This window comes from Dermacentor silvarum, chromosome 3 (genome assembly GCF_013339745.2).
Source record: "Dermacentor silvarum isolate Dsil-2018 chromosome 3, BIME_Dsil_1.4, whole genome shotgun sequence".
Lineage (NCBI taxonomy): Eukaryota > Metazoa > Arthropoda > Arachnida > Ixodida > Ixodidae > Dermacentor > Dermacentor silvarum.
Genome location: NC_051156.1, coordinates 83,641,995 through 83,666,826, shown reverse-complemented (window position 1 = coordinate 83,666,826; position 24,832 = coordinate 83,641,995).

The following is a 24,832-nucleotide window of genomic DNA, read 5'->3' as shown; positions in this document are numbered from 1 at the left end:
TCTTATACCGCTAGCTACTGCACTTGGCACAATCCCTGGTTTGAGACACTCACTACATGCTGATGATATCACCCTCTGGGCTAATACTGGAAGTGATAGTGAGATAGAGGAAACACTACAAGCAGGCAGCAGATCGAGTGTCATATCATGCGAATCAAATAGGCCTGTCATGCTCCCCCCAAAGTCAGAACTTCTGATTATAAGGGCTCAACCACGAGCAAAGACACCTCACCCGGAAATGAAGGTGATGGTAGATGACACATACGTACAAGAGGTGCAGACCCTTATAATTCTGGGGATGCACGTACAAAACAACGGAAAGAACGCATTCACCCTGAGCAAAGTCATAGGATGCATTAGCCAAACAAACAGGCTAATTATGCGAGTCGCAAACAAGCATATAAAGGCATGAAGGAAGCGGATCTCAGGCAACTTGTCCAAGCCTTCGTCCTGAGCCGCATAGTATATTCCCTTCCTTACCTGCACCTCTACCCGGCTGAGAAGAAGAAAATCGATTGCCTAATTAGACAATCATACAAATCATCCCTTCACCTACCTAGATACACGGCTAATCAGAAGCTCCTTGAATTGGCAATTCACAATACCCTAGAGGAGCTGGTCGAGGCACACAGACTAGGCCAACTGGAGAGGCTATCCAAAACTCAAGTAGGAAGACAGATACTGGAGGACCTGGGGATCCGATACGGATCCACACACAGCTCAATATGTAAACTTCCCCTAATATACCACAGAAATTTAAGGATAGACCCAATAGCAAAAAAAAAAAAAACATGCATCCTGAACATCACAAGGACAGAAGGAGAGCAAGAGCTAAAGAGCAAGAGCTACATAAACACTACTCGGGTCTGCAGGATATAGTCCACGTCGACGTTGCGGAGTACCCAAGTCGAGATGCCTTCTCTATAGGCATAGTGAACAATCAAGGTCAGGCCCACTCCGCAGGAACAATTTGCTGCATGCATGCAGAGGAAGCAGAAGAGGCAGCTATAGCTCTGGCTATAAATGGCACCACCGCAGAAATCATTTTTAGCAATTACAAAACCGCAGTTAGAAACTTTGCCAGTGGCAAAATCCACAAACCGGCCATGCAAATTCTAAACAAATATCCGCCGCCTGATCGCCAGATTCAAATCATCTGGGTCCCGGCACATGCCTCGCACCCAGGAAATGAGGCTGCCCACAACTATGCCCGAGGTTTCGTCAGCCGGGCGGTGGAAGACCTCGACCTGGGTTCAGCGAGGGATCGCATGGTGACATTCCATGAAATTACTATGCACTACCGCGAAGGTAGACTAAAATACCCCCCTCCGCATAAATCACTGAATAAACTGCAACACATTACCTGGAGACAGTTGCAGACTGGCTCATTTGCCAACCCTTACAAGTATTCACTAATATATCCGGGCTGCTTCTTACCTAAATGCAAGAACTGCGACGCCTATAAAGCGGACCTGACACATATATTGAGCGACTGCCCCGGGCTCAAACCTAGGGCGGAACTCGAACCTAATAACACTTCAGACTGGGAGGTAGCGGTGTCCAGCTCGGATCCCGCGGTCCAGCTCCGGCCCGCCAACTGGGCTTTGGAGGTCGCCGAAAGTCAAGGGCTTACGGCCACCTCACGCCGCCTAGCAGAAGAAACCCAGTAATTTAAATAACTCTGCATCCGACGAAAATAAATTTTCCCTCCTCCTCGTAGCAATTTCGAAGATTTCACGACACTTAAGGAATGTGTGAATATAATGACCTTTGGGAGCTTTGCTTTCTTGATCTGTTAATAGCTGACAGTAAGGCATAGGCCTCTGCCATGAAGATACTGGTGTCAGGATGTAAAACATCAGAGTCAGAAAACGATGGGTCAACAGCCCCGTAAGAGACGCCAGCTTGTGATTTCGACGTATCTGTGTAAAAGTCTGGACAGGTGTACTTCAACTGAAGCTCTCGAAAGTGCATATGTATGTGCGCCTCTGGGGCGTGTTTTGTTACATCTACAAATTATATGTCGCATTCAACGATTTCCCATTGCCACGGAGGTAACAGCTTTGCTGGAGCCATTAGGCAATGTTCGAGGATTGGGACATTCATTTCATCACAAAGTTTTCTGACCCGCATTGAGAAAGTCTCTCTCACTGAGGGTCGATTATGGAAAAGTGGAGCACAATCCACATCGTTAACATTTTTGTAGCAAGGATGTCGAAGGTTAGACTGCGCTTTGAGGAAATATGTGATACTGCTGTATGTTCTTTGTAGGTGAGGGGACCACTCATTTGATTTTACGTATAGACTCTCAATAGGGCTTGTTCTGAAGGCTCCTGTGGCTAATCGGATACCCAGATGCTCGACGGGATCCAGTATTTTTAGCGCGCATGGCGCGGCTGAGTGGTATAGCATGGCACCATAATCCAAACGTGATTGAGAAAGGCTCTTGTAGAGGTTCAATGGGCGCTACCTATCACTTCCCCATGTTGGATGAGAGAGAATTTTCATTGGGTTCATTGCTTTTAGGCATTTTGCCTTCAGATATTTGATATGTTGAATGAAAGTCAATTTTGCATCAAGTACAATACCTAAACCACATGTATTCGTTGCAGAGACTTCGATACTGGGATGTGGCACTAGTCCTTGCTGTCTTGTGAAAAGGACACAGGAACTTTTCTGGGGGTTAAGGTTAAATCTGTTTTCGTCTGCCCATTTAGACACTTTGTTTAGGCCTTGCTGTATCTGTCGTTCACAAACTGCGAGGTTGCAAGATTTAAAGCCTAATTGCACATCGTCTAGATAGACAGAATAGATAATTTCTGGAGGCAGTGATGCACGAGCGAGGTCATCTTAACAATGAACAGCGTGCAAGTGAGCAACCCTCCTTCAGGTACACCAGTTTCCTGTGCAAATTGGCGGGACAATACGTAGCGAATTCTGTCTCGAAAAGTACGGTTAGACAGGTAGCTTTCTATAGTGCTAAGCATATTCCCTCGAATGCCCATGTGCGACAGGTCTCATGCGATACCGTAACGTCATGTATCGTACGCCTTTGGCATATCAAGAAATATCGACAAGAAATACTGCTTGTGTACAAATGCATCATGGATGTTTGCTTCTATGCGCACGAGGTGACCGGTTGTAGATCGGCCTTCCTTAAAGCCACATTGAAATGGGTCAAGCATTTTGTTCCACTCTAAGAAATGTACAAGACGGCGATTGATCATTTATTTTCTCAAAAAGTTTGCAAAGGCAGCTCGTGAGCCCTATATAGTCCGGTAGTTGGTCAGCAATGATGTATCATTGCCGTGCTTTAAAACTGGGATGACAATAGTTTCTTTCCATTTAGATAGCAGATACCCAGCGGCCCAGATACTATTAAAAAGTGTGAGTAGTGTGATTTGCGTGTCGGAGTGCAAGTGCTCAATCATAAGGTTCATGATGCCATCCGGACCACGTGCAGAGGTATGACATGGTGACGAGGCGGCTTTAAGTTCGGCAATGCCAAAAGGACGGTTATGAGGGTTGTTTGGGCTACATTTTCGGTTCAGTGGCTTACATTTTTCTATTGCTTTGTACTTCAGGAAGCTCTACAAGTAGTGGGTGGAGCTAGACGCATGTTCCAAGTGTTGACTAAGAGCATTGGCCTGTTCGTCCAACGTGTTTCCTTCTTGATCCACCACAGGCAACGGATGGACTTGTTGTCCCTTAAGCCTCCTTAGTCTGTTCCATACTTTTGCCTCTTGTGTGTACGAATTGATGCCGGACAGGAACCTCTCCCAGCTTGCCCTTTTAGCTTGCCGTCGCGTTCGCCTTCCCTGTGATTTCATGTCTTTAAATTGAATCAAATTTTCTGCACTTTGGAATCGGCGAACTATGACCCACGCTTTATTTTATTTTTTTACACGCCTCCTTGCACTCATCATTCCACCATGGAACTCGTCTTCTGCATGAGCTACCGCTTGATTGTGGAATGAACTTCTTTGCTGCCTAGAGGACAAAATCGGTAAAGTACGCTACCGCATCATCTGTACTAAATTCGCTGATTAAATCTCGGGATAGAAAAGTCGATTTCTTAAAGTTTCCGATCAGAAGAGGCTAGTTTCCATGTAGGGACATGAGGAGGGGAGTCATCTTGCTTTACTAAGCTTAGATTTAATGAAAAGTGGCCACTTCCGAATGTAATTTTGATCACATTCCATTCTAAGTCGGGAAATAGGGAAGCAGATCCAATCGCCAAGTCTATCGATGAATAGGAATTGTGGTGAAGATTATAATACGTTGGCGCCTTATTGAAGAGGCATGCACCGGAGTTTACTAAAAAGTGTTCTAAAACGGCCTCTCGCGTCGTATCGTGATTCTCCCCGCATGGTGTTGGGGGCGTTAAAATCTCCCACGAGTATGTAGGGCTCGGAAATCTGATCAATGAGATTATAGAAGTCTGTTTTTCGAGTTGATGATTAGGGGGTGTGCAAATGGAACATACAGTTATATTTACATAACCTTGCTGAAGAGATTGCTTAAAAGAATTGCCCAAACTGACACTGCCTCACGGGGCGTCTGGAGGGCAACATGTTGGCAAGCTACAGACTTATCTGCTACTATTGCTTCACTGCCGGACGAGATGTTAGCCCCATCGCGGTCTTTTCTAAAGATGATCTATTGACGAAGGAAGTTTGTGCTTGTAGGTTTCAGATGTGTCTCTTGCACACACAGCAACTTTGGTTTATGTTTGTGTAGGAGTTCTCTTATATCGTCGAGGTTGTGAATAAGTCCTCTAACATTCCATTGTAATATCTGTGTCTCCATAATGATGAAAGTGTTTGTGCTGTGTGCTTAAGAGACTAATATTAGCTCACGGGGCTCTTTCCAGGCGCTGTGACGCGAGTTTTGTCTTTTTTGGAGCGGTCGAGAGAATCCCACTACTCCTTAGGCGCTGGCTGCCCATCTGAATAGGTGTCATGTCCATCACCTCTTGTGAGGCGCTGGACTCGCGCCCTTAAGAGCGCTGTGTTGGACGTGAAGGCCTCGATACGTCGGACGAGACCTTTGGGGCCACCAACCTGCACGTGGATGGGCCCCGCTTCGCGGACGGCGAAGCAGCGAAATCTGCTTTCGCCAAGGGGGCTGGTGGCACAGCCGCAGCCACACTGTTTGTGGGCCCAGCCGATGCCGGAGTCTGCTGCGACGCTGTCCCCTTGTGCGCCGCATCAGCATACCTTGCGGTATGAAAAACAGAAACACGTTTTCGTACTTCTTGGAACGATATGATTTCTTTGATTTTCAATGTAATTACTTTTTTTTCAAGTTTAACCGGATCAGGAATATGCAGGGTGGTCTCCTTCGCAGTTCACACAGTGGGGTGTTCCAGAACAGTTTTCGGAAGTGTGGTCTTTGTCACCACATTTTGCGCAGGTTAGTTGACCTCGGCAGCTTTGTGAGCCGTGGCCGTACTTCTGACACTTCAAACATCGACGAGGGTGGGTAATGTAAGGTCTTACACCGATTTTGGTATAGCCTGTCTCAAGAGTTTTTGGTAGCACACTAGAGGCAAATGTAATGATCAGATTTTTGTGGGAATTTCTTTGTTGTCTAACCTGATTTTTATTCGTTTTGGTCTTGCCAGCCTTCCAACAGTTCTGCTTCAGTTAGTTCTAAGAAGTCGGAGTCTGAAATCACGCCTCGGACTGTGTTGAGGGAACGATGTTGGGTCACTGTTATAGAGATGTCTGCAAAGGTTGCGATATTTGCGAGTTTTTCATGCTGCAGCTTGTCACGAACCTCAAGGAGGAGGTCGCCGCTTGTCATCTTGCTAGCTTTATAGCCTGGTCCAATGGTGTCCGTCAGGGATTTAGATACGAGGACAGGCGATATTACTCTAACGGGCTTTTCGGGTTTATCACTGTGGATAACGTGGTATCGTGGAAAAGATTCTTAGCGTGGAGTGAAAAAGTTCAAGGAAACTTCGGTGCATGCACGCTTTGTAGCGGTACGATCGGGTAGCAGAGGAAATGATGCTCTATGCATGCTGGATGTAGTTACTTCGGCAGCAACGGCAGACACCCACCATGGAGCCCAACAAGGAGACGCTACAAGTTTGACATAGCAATGACTTGCACACGCCAGCCGCTCATCTCTGCTATAACCCAATGCGCCATACTCATGGTTGGATATTGCCACCTGTAGGTAGTGGGTCGAGCCCAAGAGAAGAAAGAAGATCGCGCGCCCCTTCTCTGCTCGAGCCAGCCTCGACGGTCGCGTCTTCCGAGAGCCAGCTGCTCTACGGGTTATTAAACCTTCAAGTCTACTTCTAGAGGCTCGTGACAAACTGGTGGAGGTGCTGGGTAAGCGTCCTCACGGATGTTGCAGACCCCTCCAAGGATCCGCGCTACGAATCCAGTGCCTGTCGACACTCCCGTGCATCGGGCCAGCCGCAGGATCAGGGGACTGTCACCAGAAGTCGTCGACGCTACGCTTCCCACCACATCGACCGGTATGACCAGCGCCTCCCTTCAAACCGCCCCAACCGGTACGGGAAGCACGATGTCGAACCGTTACACACTTGAGAACCCACGGATCCCAAAGACCTTTCATGGCACAGTGTTCGAAGACGTCGAAGACTGGATGGTCGAATACGAGCGCGTGGCCTCCGTGAACGAATGGAACGACACGGAAAAACTCAATCACGTCTACTTCTACCTGGAGGATGGCGCACGTACGTGGTTTCAGAACCGCGACGGGCAACTGCCGTCGTGGCGCGAGTTTTGTCGTCAGCTCCTGGAGACCTACACCAGTTCTGATCGCCACGAACGAGCGGAACGATCGATTCAGGCCCGTGTCCAGTTGCCAAACGAAACTGTGACCACGTACGTCGAAGACATGACGCGCCTCTTCCGACGAGCGGATCCAAGAATGACGGAGGAGAAGAAGTTACGTCATCTGATGCGCGGGGTCAAGGAGCAACTCTTCGCTAGCCTCATACGGAGCCCTCCGAAGACGGTCGCGGAGTTCTTGTCCGAGGCCGTAACCATGGAAAGATGCTTCTGCATCGCTCGAACTTGTATGAGCGGCAAGCGAACAGCATGTCTGCTGCTGACATTTTCACGGCCATAGGAAGCAACGGCGACTCACTGCGAGAACTCATCCGCTGTGTAGTCCGTGAAGAGTTGCAAAAGGCCGCTGTAACACCTCAACCTACGGTAAGCTCCATAGCGATCATTATCAAGGACGAACTGCACCAGGCGCTTCGTGATACCTTGCCTCCTGCTAACGCTGCGGCAGTACCTCCTGAATACCCCCGTGCGACCTACGCGGAAGCCCTGAAGCGCCCTGCTTCCTCTCCGCCGCTATTCGTTCGTGCTCCTCCTACGGTGTCAGTTCAGTCGGTGCAGCCGATACCGTACTACGACGCTGGGTACACGCCGCCGCCCGTTGTTCATGGCGCTCCATTTACCCATCGTACGGAGCAAGCGGTTCACTACGGCGACGATAGACGCCCGCCCCCTCGGAAGTCGGATGTTTGGCGCACACCCGATTATCGGCCTCTGTGCTTCCACTGCGGTGAAGCTGACCACTTGTACCGCCAGTGCCCATACCGGCGCCTTGGGATTCGCGGCTTTTCCGCATACTCGCCACCGCCCCGATACGGCCAACGACCCCGGGACATTCAGGAATACCTGTCCCAGCAGCGCTTGCCACCGCCTGCCAGGCGGCAGTCGCGTTCGCCGTCTCCGAGACGATTTTCACCTCCGCCCCAGCGGTATTCTCCCGAGCGGTCGACCAGTCCCCGCCGGGAAAACTAACTGAGGCGATCTTTGGGGGCAAGGTCGCTGACGGTCGAAGCGCTGAAGACCTCCGACGGACGCAGTTACGGAAAGATACCGACCCGACACCACCTGCAACTGAACGGGACGACCGGCTTTCGCTCGATATACCAGTTACTGTTGACGGTTATGCCGTTAGTGCTTTAGTGGACACCGGCGCAGACTACACGATACTAAGCGGCAAAATAGCAACGCAGCTGAAGAAAGTGATCACGCCCTGGCATAACTCGCAGATTCGGACGGCTGGCGGCCACATCGTTACTCCGCTGGGCGCCTGCACGACTAGAGTTGTGATTCAAGGATCTACATTCGTAGCGAGCTGCCTTGTCTTACGCGAATGCTCCCGCGACGTTATCCTTGAGGTTGACTTCCTGCAGGAGTACGGCGCGATTATCAATCTGCAAGAGCGTCGTATCACTTTCTCTGCCGAACGAGCAATCGACGTGCAAGACGGCCGACGGCGCGACGACGTACTTCGTGTTTCTGCTGACAGTGTAACGCTTCCTCCACGTGCCAGTGTCCTCGTCGACGTCACATGCTGTGGCTTACGCGATGGCGAAGCGGTGGCCGAAAGTAACTTGGAACACCTACTGAAGCAAGGTGTTTGTGTGGCTCGCAGTGTTATAAAGATTCGTGCTGGTCATTCGCAATTGCTTGTTACCAACTTTAGCTACGAGCACCGACACCTGTGCCGCGGCAGTTCGTTAGCGTTTGCAGACGCAATAGCAGACGTTAACAACTGTTTCACGTCAGAAGTAGTGGAGACAGCAGACACGTCTCTGGGCCATCTTGACATCAATTCTGAACTGCCCACCGATAGCCAGACAGCACTGCGCAAGCTCTTGCTTGAATTCAGGACCTGCTTCGCACATTCTTCCAAGGTACGCCAGACTTCCATCACTAAACACAGGATCATCACGTACGAAGACGCACGCCCGATACACCAGCAGCCTTACCGCGTGTCGGCAAGGGAACACCACGCCATACGTACACAATTCCAGGAGATGCTTGACGATGGCGTCATCGAACCTTCCAACAGCCCGTGGTCATCTCCGGTCGTTCTTGTCAAAAAGAAAGACGGAACGCTACGCTTCTGTGTCGACTACCGCAAGCTCAACAACGTGACTAAAAAGGACGTGTACCCGCTGCCGCGTATAGACGACTCGTTAGATCGACTACGGCGCGCCCAGTACTTTTCTTCTCTCGATTTAAAAAGCAGGTACTGGCAAATCGAGGTAGACGAACCCGACCGCGAGAAAACAGCCTTTGTGACTCCAGATGGGCTCTATGAATTTCGAGTGCTTCCTTTTGGCTTGTGTTCAGCCCCGGCTACTTTCCAGTGAATGATGGACACTGTCCTTACTGGACTGAAGTGGCAGGCCTATCTTGTGTACCTGGATGATGTGGTCATCTTCCCTGAAACGTTCGAGCAGCATCTTCACCCCCTACGGAGTGTGCTAGAAGCCATCCGATCGGCAGACCTCACACTTAAGCCCGAAAAGTGCCACTTTGGTTACGAAGAGCTCAAGTTCCTCGGTCATGTAGTAAGCGCCAAAGGGGTCCGACCCGATCTAGACAAGCTTGCCGCTGTGGCGGCGTTTCCAGCTCCTGCCGATAAGAAGACCATCCGGCGCTTCCTGGGTTTGTGCGCCTACTATCGCCGGTTTATAAAGGCTTTTCGAAGATAGCGGAACCCCTGACACGCCTTACAAGAGACGATACGCCATTTGTGTGGCATAATGAGCAACAGGCGGCCTTTGCTGAATTACGGCAGCGCCTTCAGTCAGCACCCGTTCTTGCACATTTTGACGATGATGCTGATATTGAGGTGCATACCGACGCCAGTAGCATTGGCCTTGGCGCAGTGCTCGTCCAGCTTCAAGATGGAGTGGAAAGAGTTATAGCGTATGCCAGCCGCTCCCTGTCCCGTGTCGAGGCGAATTATTCGACTACGGAGAAGGAGTGCCTCGCGGTCGTGTGGGCGATCATCAAGTTTCGCCCCTATCTCTATGGTCGTCCCTTCAAAGTAGTGACGGACCACCATGCCCTCTGTTGGTTGGCAAACATGCGCGACCCTTCAGGACGACTGGCACGGTGGAGCTTGCGGCTACAGGAATTTGACATCACCATCGTTTATAAGTCTGGCCGTAAGCATGAAGACGCTGACACGCTGTCCCGCGCACCCATTGATCCTGCCAGTCAGGAAAGAGAGGATGATGGCGGCTTCCTGGGCGCCATTAGTTCGTCGGACTTGAGCAGACGGCAGCGTGACGACGCTGAGATTCGACCGATCATCGAGCATTTAAAGGGTCGCGACACAACCATACCACGCCATCTGTCCCGCTCGCTGACGTCCTTCTGTCTGCGAGATAACGTGCTGTATAAGAAGAATGCTCGTTCGACCAGCCGTGCTTACCTCCTGGTGGTTCCAAGGGACATGCGCGACGACGTCCTCTTCGCTTGCCATGACGAACCGACATCTGGTCATTTAGGCTTTTCACGAACACTCGCTAGAGTAAGCGAAATGTACTATTGGCGCGGGCTTTCGGCAAGCGTCAAACAGTACGTTAAAGGCTGTCGTGAATGCCAGCGCCGCAAGACACCATCCGTTAAACCGGCTGGCTTACTTCAGCCAATTGAAGCACCTCACACGCCTTTCGACCAAGTCGGCATGGACATTCTCGGACCGTTTCCTCTTTCTGCCGACGGCAACAAATGGGTGATCGTCGCGATTGATTATTTAACACGCTATGCTGAGACGCAGGCGATCCCACGAGCCACGGCCTCAGAGGTAGCGCACTTCTTCATGCGCCACATCGTCTTGCGTCACGGTGCTCCCTCCACTGTAATTACTGACAGAGGGACAGCATTCACAGCGCAGCTTATGGACGAGGTTTTTGAATTGAGCAACAGCAGGCATCGCAAGACGACCGCGTACCATCCGCAGACCAACGGACTTACCGAGCGACTGAATAAGACGGTCACAGACATGCTCGCAATGTACATGTACATCGACGTTCAACACAAAACATGGGATCGGATCTTGCCTTACGTGACCTTCGCGTATAACACCGCCGTGCAAGAGACGACGCGCTTCACGCCCTTTCGCCTTCTCTACGGTCGCGAAGTCCAGACGATGCTGGACGCTATGCTGCCGTGTCAAGACGCTGACCTATTGACAACTGACGCCGAGGAATTTGCAGAGCGTGCTGAGGAAGCCCGGCAGCTCGCGCGGCTGCATATCGGCCAGCAGCAGCAGGCACACGCACGACGCTACAACATCCGCCACAGGGACGTGTTCTACAACCCCGGGGACCAAGTTTGGGTGTGGACCCCCGTTCGCCGTCGTGGTCTCTGTGAAAAACTACTGAGCCGGTATTTCGGTCCGTATAAAGTGCTCCGCCGCGTCAGTGACGTAAACTACGAAGTTGTTCCGGACACATCATCGCAGACACGGAGTAGGACACAAGACAACCGAGCTCAGACATAGTTCATGTTGTGCGCATGAAGCCGTACATTGCGCGTCCGTAACTTTTTTTGTTTCGTTTTTTGTTCTCTCATTCCCTTCTTTGTTTCTACTTTTCATTTATCTTTGGGAGATTGCTTCTTCGTTCATTGACTGTGCCGGCGTGACGGCTACGTTTTTTTGTGAACTTTCGCTTTGCCTGCCTTCTTCTTCGTTGTCTTCTACGCCTATTTTTTTAGCATCGAGGCGATGCTTTTGTTCGGAAGGGGGGATATTGCCACCTGTAGGTAGTGGGTCGAGGTCAAGAGTGGGTCGAGCCCAAGAGAAGAAGGAAGATCGCGCGCCCCTTCTCTGCTCGAGCCAGCCCCGACGGTCGCGTCTTCCGAGAGCCAGCTGCTCTACGGGTTATTAAACCTTCAAGTCTACTTCTAGAGGCTCGTGACAATATACCGCACCAGGTTAACCGAAGCCGCCTGGGAGAAACAGAAAATTGGGAAGGAAGGAGATGACAGGACCGAAAGGTAAGTTGATAGGAAAGCAAACGATTTAGGAGAGGGACAGAAAAAGGCAACCACCGATTTCCCCCGGGTGGGTCAGTACGGGGGGGGAGGGGGGCGTCTACGTAAAGCGAAGGCCAAAGAGGTGCAATGCCTTCGCCGGGGGGCCATAAAGGTCCAAACACTCGGCTTCGGCTCTGCCTCCAGGATCCCCTTTTCCCCGGATCGGCTAAGCCACGTACGGTTAAACGCGGGAGGGGCCACCATCATGTGCTCGGGTCTGTGCTGTCGCAACACACCAAAGCCCTGCTGACGCAGACGCCCCTATCGGGGAGGTTGTTTCTTGACTAGATGGTGATTGGTAGATGGCAGCAGCCTCCTCAAAATTTGCAATGTAGGTACCACTTAGCATTCAAAGAAAGAAATACCGAATGTATTTCACGTAAAGTAGCACCTGGAATTAGGTCATTGCGGCACGGCAAAGACGCAGCTGCAATGACATAGAATTCTTGCACCACACCAATTATATTTACTATGGTAAATGGAAAGCTCCATTCACTGTACAAACGACATAGCTAATTAAGAAATGATAAAGGCTTGAGCATGTACAAGGTCGTTCACTCTTGTCATGTAACAAGAAGTTGGGGGGCAGGAGGGTTATTACGAGGTATGGGACGACGGAATCGTCGAGAAGCAATCGGGGGTTCCATGGAGGTAAGGAAAGAATAAGAGTAGGCCCATCGTCATGTTGCTGATAATCCCAGGCAAGAAGGCGACGGCTTTGTGGTGTTTTCCATGCGGACATGATGTCGAGTGTGGGCTTCGCGGATGGCGTCCTGCAGTGGAGGCAAGCCTGCAGCACGTTGATGTGTAGGTACCTTAGTGTGTTTAGGGAGTCCCGTGATAGTGCGAACGCCCTATGAAGGCGTTCCGAATTTCGGATGTATTTAGAAGAGAAGGTGTACATGGGTGCGCCGTTAAAGTCTTTCCAACGGTGACAGCTGTCGTGAGAGTTCGACAGGCGTGTTTTTGCGCTCCCTCGTATTTGGTATAAAGTCGATGTATCGTATGTAAAATGCTGATAAGTTCTGTATCACGCGGAGCGAGTTCCAGACATTTCCTTAAGAGTGGCCGCTAAACAGAGTAGGGCTGCCTGCAGCTCAGTCTGCATTATTTTTTTGTCAGCATAGTCTGCTGCCTCCGTCCATATATTAATGTCATCGGCGCAGATGGCAAATCTAGCCGTTGTGTCTCGTTCAAGGTTTTCGGCTAGCCTGCACATGGCCAGCTTAAAAAGCCTCGGTCCTAAGATGTGCAATGACTCTATCCAAGTATAAATCCTTGGGCTCTATCCACGTGACGCGCCACTTCAGCGAATTGGTCGGGCTGCAAAAAAAATTCTCATCCATTGCTGGGTAGGCTGGCTTTGATAGCGGTTTGCTAACTCTTTAAGAATGGCGTCATGGCGAAAATTATCAAGCGCTTTCGGCAAGTCAATGGCGAGCAAGTAGTCAGGCAGCGTTTTCCGTGATGTACGATTAATAAGGTGCCGTAGCAGCCAAAGGCAATCATGGGTGCCCAGGTTAGGGCGAAAACCCACCTGTGCTGGGTGGTAACCTGGCCGAATTATCTCTAGGTATAGGGACATACGCGTGTGAATTATTCATTCGATGGGTTTACAGATAATTGAAGTCGGAGAGATTGGTTGGACGTTTTCGTAGAGTTTCGACTCCTTTCCGTGTTTTGGTATGGGATAATTGAGAGAGAGCTTAAGATCGTTCGGTACTGTTATGATCGGCTTGGAACTGCACCTGTCAAATGTGGGAATCAAGCTCGAGCGCCTTTCCCGTGACGAGATAATCCTCTTTCATCCCCGAGAGAGTGTCTGACCTCTACGGAGCAGACGAAAACAGCGAGCTACCAAGAAGGAAGACCCGAGGGAGAGGAGGTCGCCAACTTGACCGCCCGACAGAGGTCTGACACTTCCACAAGTTCCCCGAAGGAGTCATCGGCAGGTTATGCCTGGAATCTGTATCTCTCCAATGTGGGAAGCAAGCCCCAGCGCTTTTCCCGTGACGAGATAATCCCCTTCAGCCCCGAGAGAGCTCTCACCTCTACGGAGCAGACGAAAACGGCGAGCTACCAAGAAGGAGGACCCGAGGGCGAGGAGGTCGTCAACTTGACCACCGGAGAGAGGACTTCCCCGAAGGAAATGCCGGCCACCACGAGGGGATTTAAGGCCGTCCTGGCCCCCGTGTTAATCAGAACCGCTCGAGACTCGGATAGAGTCAAAACCATGTACCAATGAAGTGAATACAATCTTTTCTATTTTTCATCATCACTATACCCGGTCGAGATTATATCAGTACGCTTCCTGAAGCCCCACAGGTCGTTAATCACCGCTAAGAGGGAGTCCTGAGCTTCTTCGCCAAGGTTGCAGAGTTCTTGCCACGTTATTTGATCGTGGCCTGGCGCTTATCGACGGCGACCTTGCTTGATTGCTGCTAGCCTTTCTCCCATGCTAAATGGATGATGATGTGTGGCGTTTAATGGCGCAAGGGCCAGCTATGGCCAAAGAGCGCCATGACATATGGTAATAAAATGTTTATGTATTATGAATGAAGTGATTTAATTGAGTTGCTAATGTACATGTTATGTGGCTGTAAAGAGGCCTAAGAACGGGTCGCTGTAAACAGCGTAAAATAGAATGACAATGATTCATGACAAAATAAAAATGAGCATAAAAGTTTCACTACGAAAAGGTGATATAATAAATGACATACAAGGACTACTGCCTCCACAGGGCTCTTGAAGTAGAGAGCTGAGAGGCGTGTGGTATAAGAACTTATGTCACTGCGGCTACAGCCTCGAAGGCGAGGCTGTGCTAGGCATGACCTGGCCAAATTATTTAAAAGACGTTAACTTCATCTAAAAAGCTAAAAACTGTGTTTATGTTAAAAAGTGGTTCGTTGCTCAGAAAAAATGCTGGGTGAAATGGGATATGCTGGCGATATGCAGAATAAAAGTACTTTTTACGCTCCCTTTCTATTTAATTGCACTGGATGAGGACATGGAGCACTGTAAGGGTGTCGCCACACCTTCGACATGACGGAGTATCACTTCCAGTCAGTAGGTATGAGTGGGTGCCGAAGGTATGACCTATTCTTAATCGGCAGAGGAGCACTTCTTTGTATCGTGCTGTTTTCTCTGATATCCAGTGCCCTAATTTTGGTTTGATAAAATGCAGTTTATTGGATACCTGGGTATCCCACTGTTTCTGCCAGTGCTTCTTCAGCTTATGACGTAAGTATGGTTTAAGGTCTGTGGCTGGAATTGGTATGTTTCTGTCGGCGTTGCTAAAAACTACTGAGGTAGCGTTCTTGTCAGCATCTTCGTTGCCTTTTATGCCATTATGACCAGGCACCCAGCATAGGACGATGACTTGTTTAACCGTATAAGCTGAGCACAGCAATGCATATAGTTCATTAAAAACAGTGTTGTTTTTTCGTACGCTCATTAGAGCTCGGACTACACTCAATGAGCCCGTGAACACAATAGCTTTTGCGAGGTTCATTTGTTTTGTGTGTTTAACTGCAGAGAGTATCGCGTACGCTTCTGCCGTAAAAATACTTGTATGTGGATTTAATGTACCAGATATTAAAAACGATGGTCCTAGAGCTCCATAGGCAACACCAGCAGGAGACTTCGAAGCGTCTGTATAGAATTCAGCACAAGAATACTTATCCTGAAGTTCACGAAAATGTGAATGTATACGTGTATCAGGCGCTCGTTTCGATATTTCAACAAAAGAAATGTCACACTGTATATTCTGCCACTCCCAAGGTGGTGGGAGCCGAGTAGGAGCCATTAGAGCATTCTTCAGAAGAGGGGCGCCTAATTCTTGTGACAGTGCTTCTAACCGAAGTGACGGAGGAGGCCTAGTGGCCGGGCGGTTACAGAACAGCCTGGCCGCAGACATGTCGCGAATGGTAGAATTGCATGGATGCTGACTATCTGATTTAACCTTCAGGGCGTAGGCAAAGCTTAAGAATGACCTTTGGAGATGTAGTGACCACTCCTTTGATTCAACGTACAGACTTTCTACAGGACTAGTCCTGAAGGCACCTGTAGCAACACGGATACCTAAGTGGTGAACGGAATCTAGCATCTTCAAAGCACTAGGTGCAGCGGAGTTGTATACTATAGCTCCATAGTCGAGGCGCGACTGAATGAGACTTTTGTAGAGGTTTAAAAGGCATACCCTGTCACTTCCCCAAGATGTCCGGGACAATAGCTTCAGTAGATTCATTGTCTTCAAACACTTCGCTTTCAGATAATTTAAATGGGGGATAAATGTTAATTTAGTGTCTAAAATGAGGCCTAAAAATTTGTGTTCATGGCTCACAGATAGCCGTTGTCCATTAAGATGAATGCAGGGGTCAGGTAGTATACCTTACCTCTCTTGTTGGAGAAAAGAACACAAGTGCTTTTTTGAGGGTTCAGTTTAAATCCATTCTCGTCAGCCCATTTACTTACTTTGTTTAACCCAAGTTGTACATGTCGCTCACAGATAGAAATGTTACATGATCTAAAACCTATTTGTACGTCATCCACATACACCGAATAAAACATCGTACTAGGTAAGACAGTATTGAGCGAATTCATTTTTGCAACGAATAGAGTACAGCTCAGTACACCACCTTGTGGTACGCCCGTTTCTTGAGTAAATGGACGAGATAGGATATTACCAACCCTAACACGGAACGTGCGATTAGATAGATAGCTTTGAATCACTCTCAAAAGGTTGCCTCGGACTCCCATTGCAGCCAGATCACGGAGAATTCCAAAACGCCAAGTTGTACCGTATGCCTTCTCCATATATAAAAATACCGATAATAAAAACTGTTTGTGCACGAAGGCATCCCGGATATTCGCCTCGATGCGAACAAGGTGATCAGTTGTGGATATACCTTCCCTAAAACCACACTGCAAGGGGTCTATTATTTTTATGATTTCAAGATAATGGATCAGGCGTCGATTTACCATTTTCTCAAAGAGTTTACATAAGCAGCTTGTCAGGGCTATAGGCTTATAGCTGCTGGCCGAACACGGGTCCTTGCCTTCTTTAAGAATATGTATTATGATTGCTTCCTTCCAGGCGGACGGAATATAGCTGGCAGAGAAAATGGCGTTGAAAAGCGATAGAAGTGTTTTGTGTGCTCCGGGGTGTAAGTGTTTCATCATCTCGTAAACTATTCGATCGTTTCCAGGGGCCGATTTATTACAACAATTTAGTGCATCCTGAAATTCTGCCATGTTAAATGGACGGTTGTAAGGTTCATTTCTGTCTCCTTTCCGATCCAGAGGCAGTCGCTCTGCTTGTCGCTTGTGTCTCAGGAATGTATCTGAACAATGGGATGAACTGGAAATGTACTCAAAATGTTCCCCTAGAGAATCAGCTTGGGCCTCAAGAGTGTCTCCTTGTGTATTGACTAATGGTAGAGGATGAGTTTCACGGCCTTTTATCTTGTTTACCCTGTTCCAAGCTTTTCTTCCGTCTGTATAAGAATTTATGCTAGATATGTATCTTTGCCAGCTTTCCCTTTTGGTACGGCGGCGTGTTCTTCCTTCAGACTTTATTTTCTTGAAGCTGATAAGATTCTCTGTAGTCGGAGAGTCGCGGAGGTGATTCCAAGCCTTATTTTGTTTCTTTCGCGCTTCCCTACATTTATCGTTCCACCAGGGAACACGTCGTTTGAAAGGTAAACCATTTGTTTCGGGGATACATATTGACGCTGTATCAACAACAAATGCCGACAGATATGCCACTGCATCATCTATAGGAAGCGTAGAGATGTCTTCCCAGTTTATGCGCGTGAGTTATTCATACCGCTTCCAGTCGGCTGACTCGACTTTCCAATGGGGGACGCGTGGAGAGCACTCATCAGCTTCTGTTAATTTTAGGGCGATAGGAAATGGTCACTCCCATATGGATTTTTAATCACGTTCCACTCTAGGTATGGCACGAGTGTACTAGATGCGATGCTTAAATCGATAGATGAGTATGTTTTGTTTGCCACGCTGTAAAATGTAGGCTCTTTCTTATTTAGTAGGCATGCATCTGTAGAGAGGAGGAAGTTTTCTACTAAGCGCCCTCTAGCATCACAGCGACAATCTCCCCAAAGGGTGTTGTGTGCATTAAAATCTCCAACGACAACATAAGGTTCAGGCAGTTCATAGATGAAGCTGTGAAATTCTGCTTTTGATAGGTCGTAGTTCGGGGGGATGTATAGTGAAGCAATTGTTACCATCTTATTAAAGAGTACTGCACGGACAGCAACTGCCTCCAGAGGCGTTTTAAGCTGTATTTGCCGCAAGCAACACCTTTATTTACTGCTATGGCCACACCGCCCGACGAGGCAAGGGCGTCGTTGCGGTCTTTTCGGGAAATGGCATACTGCCGGAGAAATTTCGTATGAGAAGAATTAAGATGGGTTTCTTGGACACACAGCACCCTTGGATTAAACTTATGAAGGAATTCCTTAATGTCATCAAGATTGTGGAATAAACCTCTAACATTCCACTGCAGTATCTGTGTATCCATTTTATATGTATTTTGTGCTGTGTGTCTGAGAGGTAATTAAGCTAGCTCACGAGGCCTTTCCAGGCCCCGTGATGGGGGTTTTCCCTTTCTTCCCGGCGCGCTCGAGGGAGCTGCGCCATTCTTTGGGCGTCTGAGACGCCGGTGTTTTTCTTGTATCCATCACCTCATCTGAGGCGGTGGATAGTGCCCGCTCAGCGGGCACGTTTGCGGGGGTTTCGGGCCTATCTGCACGGGCAGTGGCCCTTGGTCCGGCAGGCCCGCGGGTCTGCTGGCCCTCCTTGGCAGGGGGCGGAACAGCGCTGGCTGCTCCAGCCGGGGATGCTGATGGCGTGGCTGCCGTCACACTCCGTGTGACTTGAGCGGCCGCCGAATGACGTGGCGCTGCCCCCCGGCGGGCCACATCGGTGTAGGACGGACTAGACTGGTTATGCATAGAGAAACGCTTGCGTGCCTCTTGTAACGATAGATTAAATTTGATTTTGAGTTCAATGATTTGCTTTTCTTTTTTCCAAGACGGACATGAACGGGAGTACGCGGGGTGATCTCCATCACATTTAGCACAGCGGGTGGTGAAAGTGCAGGAGTCAGATAGGTGCTCATTGGATGCACATTTTGCATAAGTGGTGCGCCCTCGGCAGGTTTGCGAACCATGCCCGAACCGTTGACACTTGAAGCATCGGCGCGGATTCGGGATGTACGGCCGTACACGGAGTTTGCAGTATCCAGCTTCTATTGAGTCTGGTAGGTTACTTGTTCCAAAGGTAATGATTATGTGTTTCGTCGGAATTTCCTTGTCATCGCGCCTGATGGTTATTCTTTGTACTTTTAATACATTCTGATCTTGCCACCCCTCGAGTAGCTCGCTCTCACTAAGGTCAATTAGGTCATCTTCAGAGATGACACCGCGGACAGTGTTCAATGATCTGTGTGGGCCCACTGATACGGGAATGTCTCCAAAAGCAATGAGTTTTGTTAATTTGCTGTACTGGGTCTTGTCTCGAACTTCAAGAAGAAGGTCGCCGCTTACCATCTTAGTTACTTTGTAGCCTGGGCCGAGCGATTCTGTCAAAGATTTTGACACAACAAAAGGAGATATTGTGCGGACTGTCTTGGTTTCATGCTGACTGTGGATTACGTGGTACTTTGGGAATGTTTCTTTCGGCTGCATGAAAAAATTGAAGCTTTCATCGGTGCGCCCCCTCTTGAGGGAGCGATCAGGTAGTTGGGGGGGGGAAATTGGATTCCGTTAAGAGATTCCTATATTCGGCAGCGATGGCCGCCACCCACCATGAGCCCAACTAGGGGACGACACAGGACAAACTATTCAGTTCTGTGCACGCCAATGGTGCATCCCCACTATAACCAAATACCTATACCCAAGGCTGGATATAATGCACAAGGTTAACCCTTGCTGCCCATGAAGTCGGAAGTAAAAGGAAAATAAAGAGAGGACCGGAAAGATTGAAAGTGAAAGAGAAAGCCGAAGATTGGGAGAGAAGGACAGGAAAGGGCAACTACCGATTTCCCCCGGGTGGGTCAGTCCGGGGGTGCCGTCTACGCGAAGCGGAGGCCAAAGAGGTGTGTTGCCTCCACCGAGGGGCCATAAAGGTCCAACACCCGGTATTGACTCAACCCCCAGGATCCCCTTTTCCCCGGACACGGCTAAGCCGCGCAAGGTTACACGCGGGAGTGTCCAACCCTCATGTGCTCGGGTACGTGGTGGCGCAACTCACCAAACGCCTGCTGATGCAGATGCCCCTGCGGGTCCATGCTAAATGGGCGAACAAAATCGGGATCAGGTTGCGTTATTGTGATCAAGTGAATTCATTTGAGGCTTGTGGTGTCTTCTCTATGAGGCGGGTATGTGAGGTTCTCTTTTATGTACTCACGAAGCAAATAGTTCACAGTTTGTGTAGTTAAACAAACGCAGGATCGAGACATGGTGAGGCAGAAGGCGTTTGAATTTTCCTCTTCAGCGCAGTATAAGCTGCTCTGTATAGCTTCGAGTATAACTTAGGCACTGTAATTGGCGCTTAAAGAACTGCTTCATGGTTTCAATTCGCAGTTGTAGTGAACTGATGGGTTTCGCGAATAATGCATCCTCGCCATATCGACAGTCGGTAGATTTATTTGCGTAAGGGCTGTGCCATGATATCGATAAAGGCAACTGAGGGTCACTATGAAACATTTTCTCGCTTGCAATTGATAGGCTCTCGATCTTTACCACGAAACTGTTCTTTCAGGTGATTACTGTTATGGTATTCGTGAAGTATATACATACTATACGTGACGCGCCGTCGTGTAAACAGCCATGAGGAATGCGTTTCCTGGGTGCCTGTTTCAGAGAACGGTGAAAGCATTAGCAAACGTTTTCATGCAAAATGCGCGCCTAAGTTTTACTTTTACGCATTAATAAAGTACCCATATTTGACTAGAACAACTCACCATAGTAATAAGAATCATCATAAAAGATTCGCTGTGCAGGTTCCTTCCAACAAGCATTTATAATATTGACATCAAATACCAATACGAAGCTTTTTCTTCCTTGTGAAATGCAATGTCTCTCATAGCTCAGCACTGTTAAGTGTTTTGCGGAGCATCATACACAACTTCGTGTGTTGAAATTGCAGTCATCCTTTTTACGCAAAGTTTATGGAGAGACACTGTGCATATACGCATTGCAAAACCAGTAGACCCCTTCAATGCTACATGCCTGGCGATATCCATGCCGCAAATTTTCACCACTTGCGGTTTTGAAGAAGAAACTGCCGTTCAGGCATGACAGTAAAAAGAAGCCGACATATCTGTCAATAAGTACGGCTCGAGCCACCAATACTCCAAGCATGCACGAAGGGAACGAGCGCGAGCAGCAGCCGAGCGAGCGCCGTCCTCTCCGTGACGTCACTAGTAGAGGGCGCCACTCCAAGTTCTCGCCACTAATTGTCACTACACGTTGCAAACGCGCACGCAGTTGCGGACGCGTAGCTCCAGATGCCCATATGCATATGTCGTCGGCATATGCGCTAATCTTTACTGTGTTGGGAAGCTCAGACGCAAGTCCAATCAATGTCACATTGAAGAGAGTCGGACTGAGAACTCCTCTTTGGGGAACACCGCGGTGAATGTTATAGTGGCCGGGGTCTGCATTAGAGCACTGCACGGGTTCGGGCATACCCGAAAGCCCAGGCCCGGCCCAGCCCACGGGCCTGGCCGGGCCGGGTAGAGCAGTTTTTTCTCGGGCTCGGGCCGGGCACGGGCCCGGCGTGTGCTTTTGGACCCGGGCCCGGGCCGGGCTCGGGCTTTCTGGTGGTGTGCATGCAACGTGCAGCGAGTTATTCTTGGGCTCCTCAACTCTGAAAAACATATTTTTCGGTCTCGGGCCGGGTGCGGGCCGGTTTCGAGCCGGGCTCGGTCCGGGCTCGGGCCTAAGGTAAAGGGGTAGCGGGCCGGGCTGGGCGGGTAACGTAGATTATTTCCGGGCCCGGGCCGGGCCCAGGTCGCGCTATAAAAGTTTTGATCGGGCTCGGGCGGGCAGCCCAACGTAAAAATCGGCCCGTGCAGTGCTCTAGTCTCCATCGCTTGTCGACATATATACGGTACGGCCATGGAGATAACTAACGATCCAATTATATAGTCGACCACCAATGCCTAAATCGTCAAGCGCATCAAGGATCGCGTAATGCAGAACATTGTCATAGGCGCCCTTAATGTGAAGGAATACTGCCCCGACTAATCTGCGTCGACTTCTTTCCTGTTCAAAATCGGAGACCAAGTTGACCAAACCGTCAATGGCAGATCGGCCTCTTCTAAACCCATGCATAAATTGGGGAAAGCAGCTATTGCTTTCTAAGAACCACTCTAATCTAGACAGTACCATCCTTTCCATTACTTTGCCGACACAGCTGGCTAAGGCGATCGGCCTGTAGGATGAAAGTTCATTAGGGCACTTCCCTGGTTTGAGCAGTGCAATAATGCGGCTGCATTTCCAATTGGTAGGAACATTTCCTGATTCCCACGAAATGTTATAATAGGACCACAGGATTGTCGTGCTTCTGTGCCAAGATGACGGAGTCCAGCGTACGTGATTCCGTCGGGACCTGGAGCCGATTAGCGTCGGGAGACTGAAATTGCAGCGTCAAGTTCTTGCATCGTAAAAGTCACCTCAAGACGCTCATCGGGTGACGGGGGCGCTATGGTGGTAAAAGCTTCAATGTCGGTATTAGAAGTAGCCACCACAAGTTTACAGTAGTCATTGGCCACCTCCAATTCGCGCCGGACTTGATGTAGAGCCACGGCACGGAATGGGTGGCTTTGTTGTAGACTCGTCTGCAGACTTCGTACTACCCGCCCGATCTTAGATAAAGGCTGTCTTGGGTCCAGAGAGCCGCAGAACGTCCGCCCCCACTGCCGGTCAAGCTTGTCGAGATGTCTAAGAGCGTGTCGTTGCGCTCGGCGACTGGCTGAAAGGACTGACGGAGACATCGTTTTTCTGTATCGTCGTTTTGCGTGGCGGCGGAATGCACGAAGGGCCTCGTATTGTGAATCGATCGCTGATCTTCGCATAGGTAGGTTAACTTGTTTCGTTGTGTCACGCAGAGAAGTATAAATGATGTCCTCAACCTCGGATGGTGTAGGCGGGCAGTGACATCTAGTTTTGACCGATGCCTTTAATAAAGTCCAGTCTGTTTGGTGTGTGCATCGTGAGGCTGAGCGACGGAACCAGTTAAATTGAACGTATGTTGGGAGGTGGTCACTTCCATGAGTTTCCACAACCGTGGACCAACATGCAGTTTACAGAAGGCTTCTGGACACAAAAGTAAGGTAAAGGCAGCTGCTGTAAGAAGTTCCACGAATGAATGTAGGTGACCCGTCGTTGAGCACACTTAGTCCCTGATTACACATGAAGTCGGCCAAATCTCTGCCGTGACAGTTCACTGCAGCGCTACTCCATATGATGTGCGTTAATGTCACGAATCACAATGGCTAGATTTGCCATCTACGCCGATGACATTACTATGTGGACGGAGGCAGCAGACTATGCTGACAAAGAAATAATGGAGACTTAGCTGCAGGGAGCCCTACTCCGTTCAGAGGCCACTCTTAAGGAAATGTCTGGAACTCGCTCCTCGTGAAACAGAACTTATCAGCATGTTACATACGATACATCGACTTTATAACAAATACGGGGGAGTGCAAAAACACGCCTGTCGAACTCTCGCGACAGCTGTCACCGTTGGAAAGATTTTGACGGGGCACCCATGTACACCTTCTCTCCTAAATACATCCGAAATTCGGAACGCCTTCATAGGGCACCCTCCGCAATATCACAGGACTCCCTTAACACACTAAGGTACCTACACTTGAACGTGCTGCAGGCTTGCCTCCACTGCAGGACGTCATCCGCGAAGCCCACACTCGACATCATGTCCGCATGGAAAACAGACCGCGAGGCTGTCGCCTTCTGGCCTGGGATTATCAGCAACATGACGATGCGCCAACTCTTATTCTTTCCTTACCTCCATGGGAACCCCCGATAGCTTCTCGACGATTCCGTCGTCCCATACCTCGTATTAACGCTCCTGCCCACCAACTTCTTGCCACATGACAAGAGTGAACGACCCTGTACATGCTCAAGCCTTTACCATTTCTGAATTAGCTATGTTGTCTGTGCAGTGAATGGAGCTTTCCATTTACCATAGTAAATAAAATTGGCGTGGTGTAACAATTCTATGTCATTGCAGCTGCGTCTTTGCAGTGCCGAAATGATGTAATTCCAGGTGCTACTTTACGTGGAATACATTTGTTATTTCTTTCTTTGAATGCTAAGTGGTACCTACTTTGCAAATTTTGAAGAGGCTGCTCTCGTCTACTAATCACTATCTAGTGAAGAAACAACCTCCCCCGTAGGGGCTTCTGCGTCAGCAGGCGTTTGGTGCGTTGCGACACCACGGACCCGAGCACATGATGGTGGCCCCTCCCGCGTTTAACCGTACGTGGCTTAGCCGTGTCCGGGGAAAACGGGATCCTGGAGGCTGAGCCGAAGCCGACTGTTCGGACCTTTATGGCCCCCCGGCGAAGGCAATACAACTCTTTGGCCTTCGCTTTACGTAGACGGCACCCCCGTACTGACCCACCCGGGGGAAATCGGTGGTCGCCTTTTCCTGTCCCTCTCCTAAATCGTTTGCTTTCCTATCAACTTACCTTTCTGTCCTATCATCTCCTTTCTTCCAAATTTTCTGTTTCTCCCACGCGGCTTCGGTTAACCCGGTGCGGTATATCCAACCATGAGTATGGCGCATTGGGTTATAGCAGCGATGAGCGGCTGGCATGTGCAAGTCATTGCTATGTCAAACTTGTAGCGTCCCCTTGTTGGGCTCCGTGGTGGGTGGCTGTCATTGCTGCAGAAGTAACTACATCCAGCATGCATAGAGCATCATTTCCT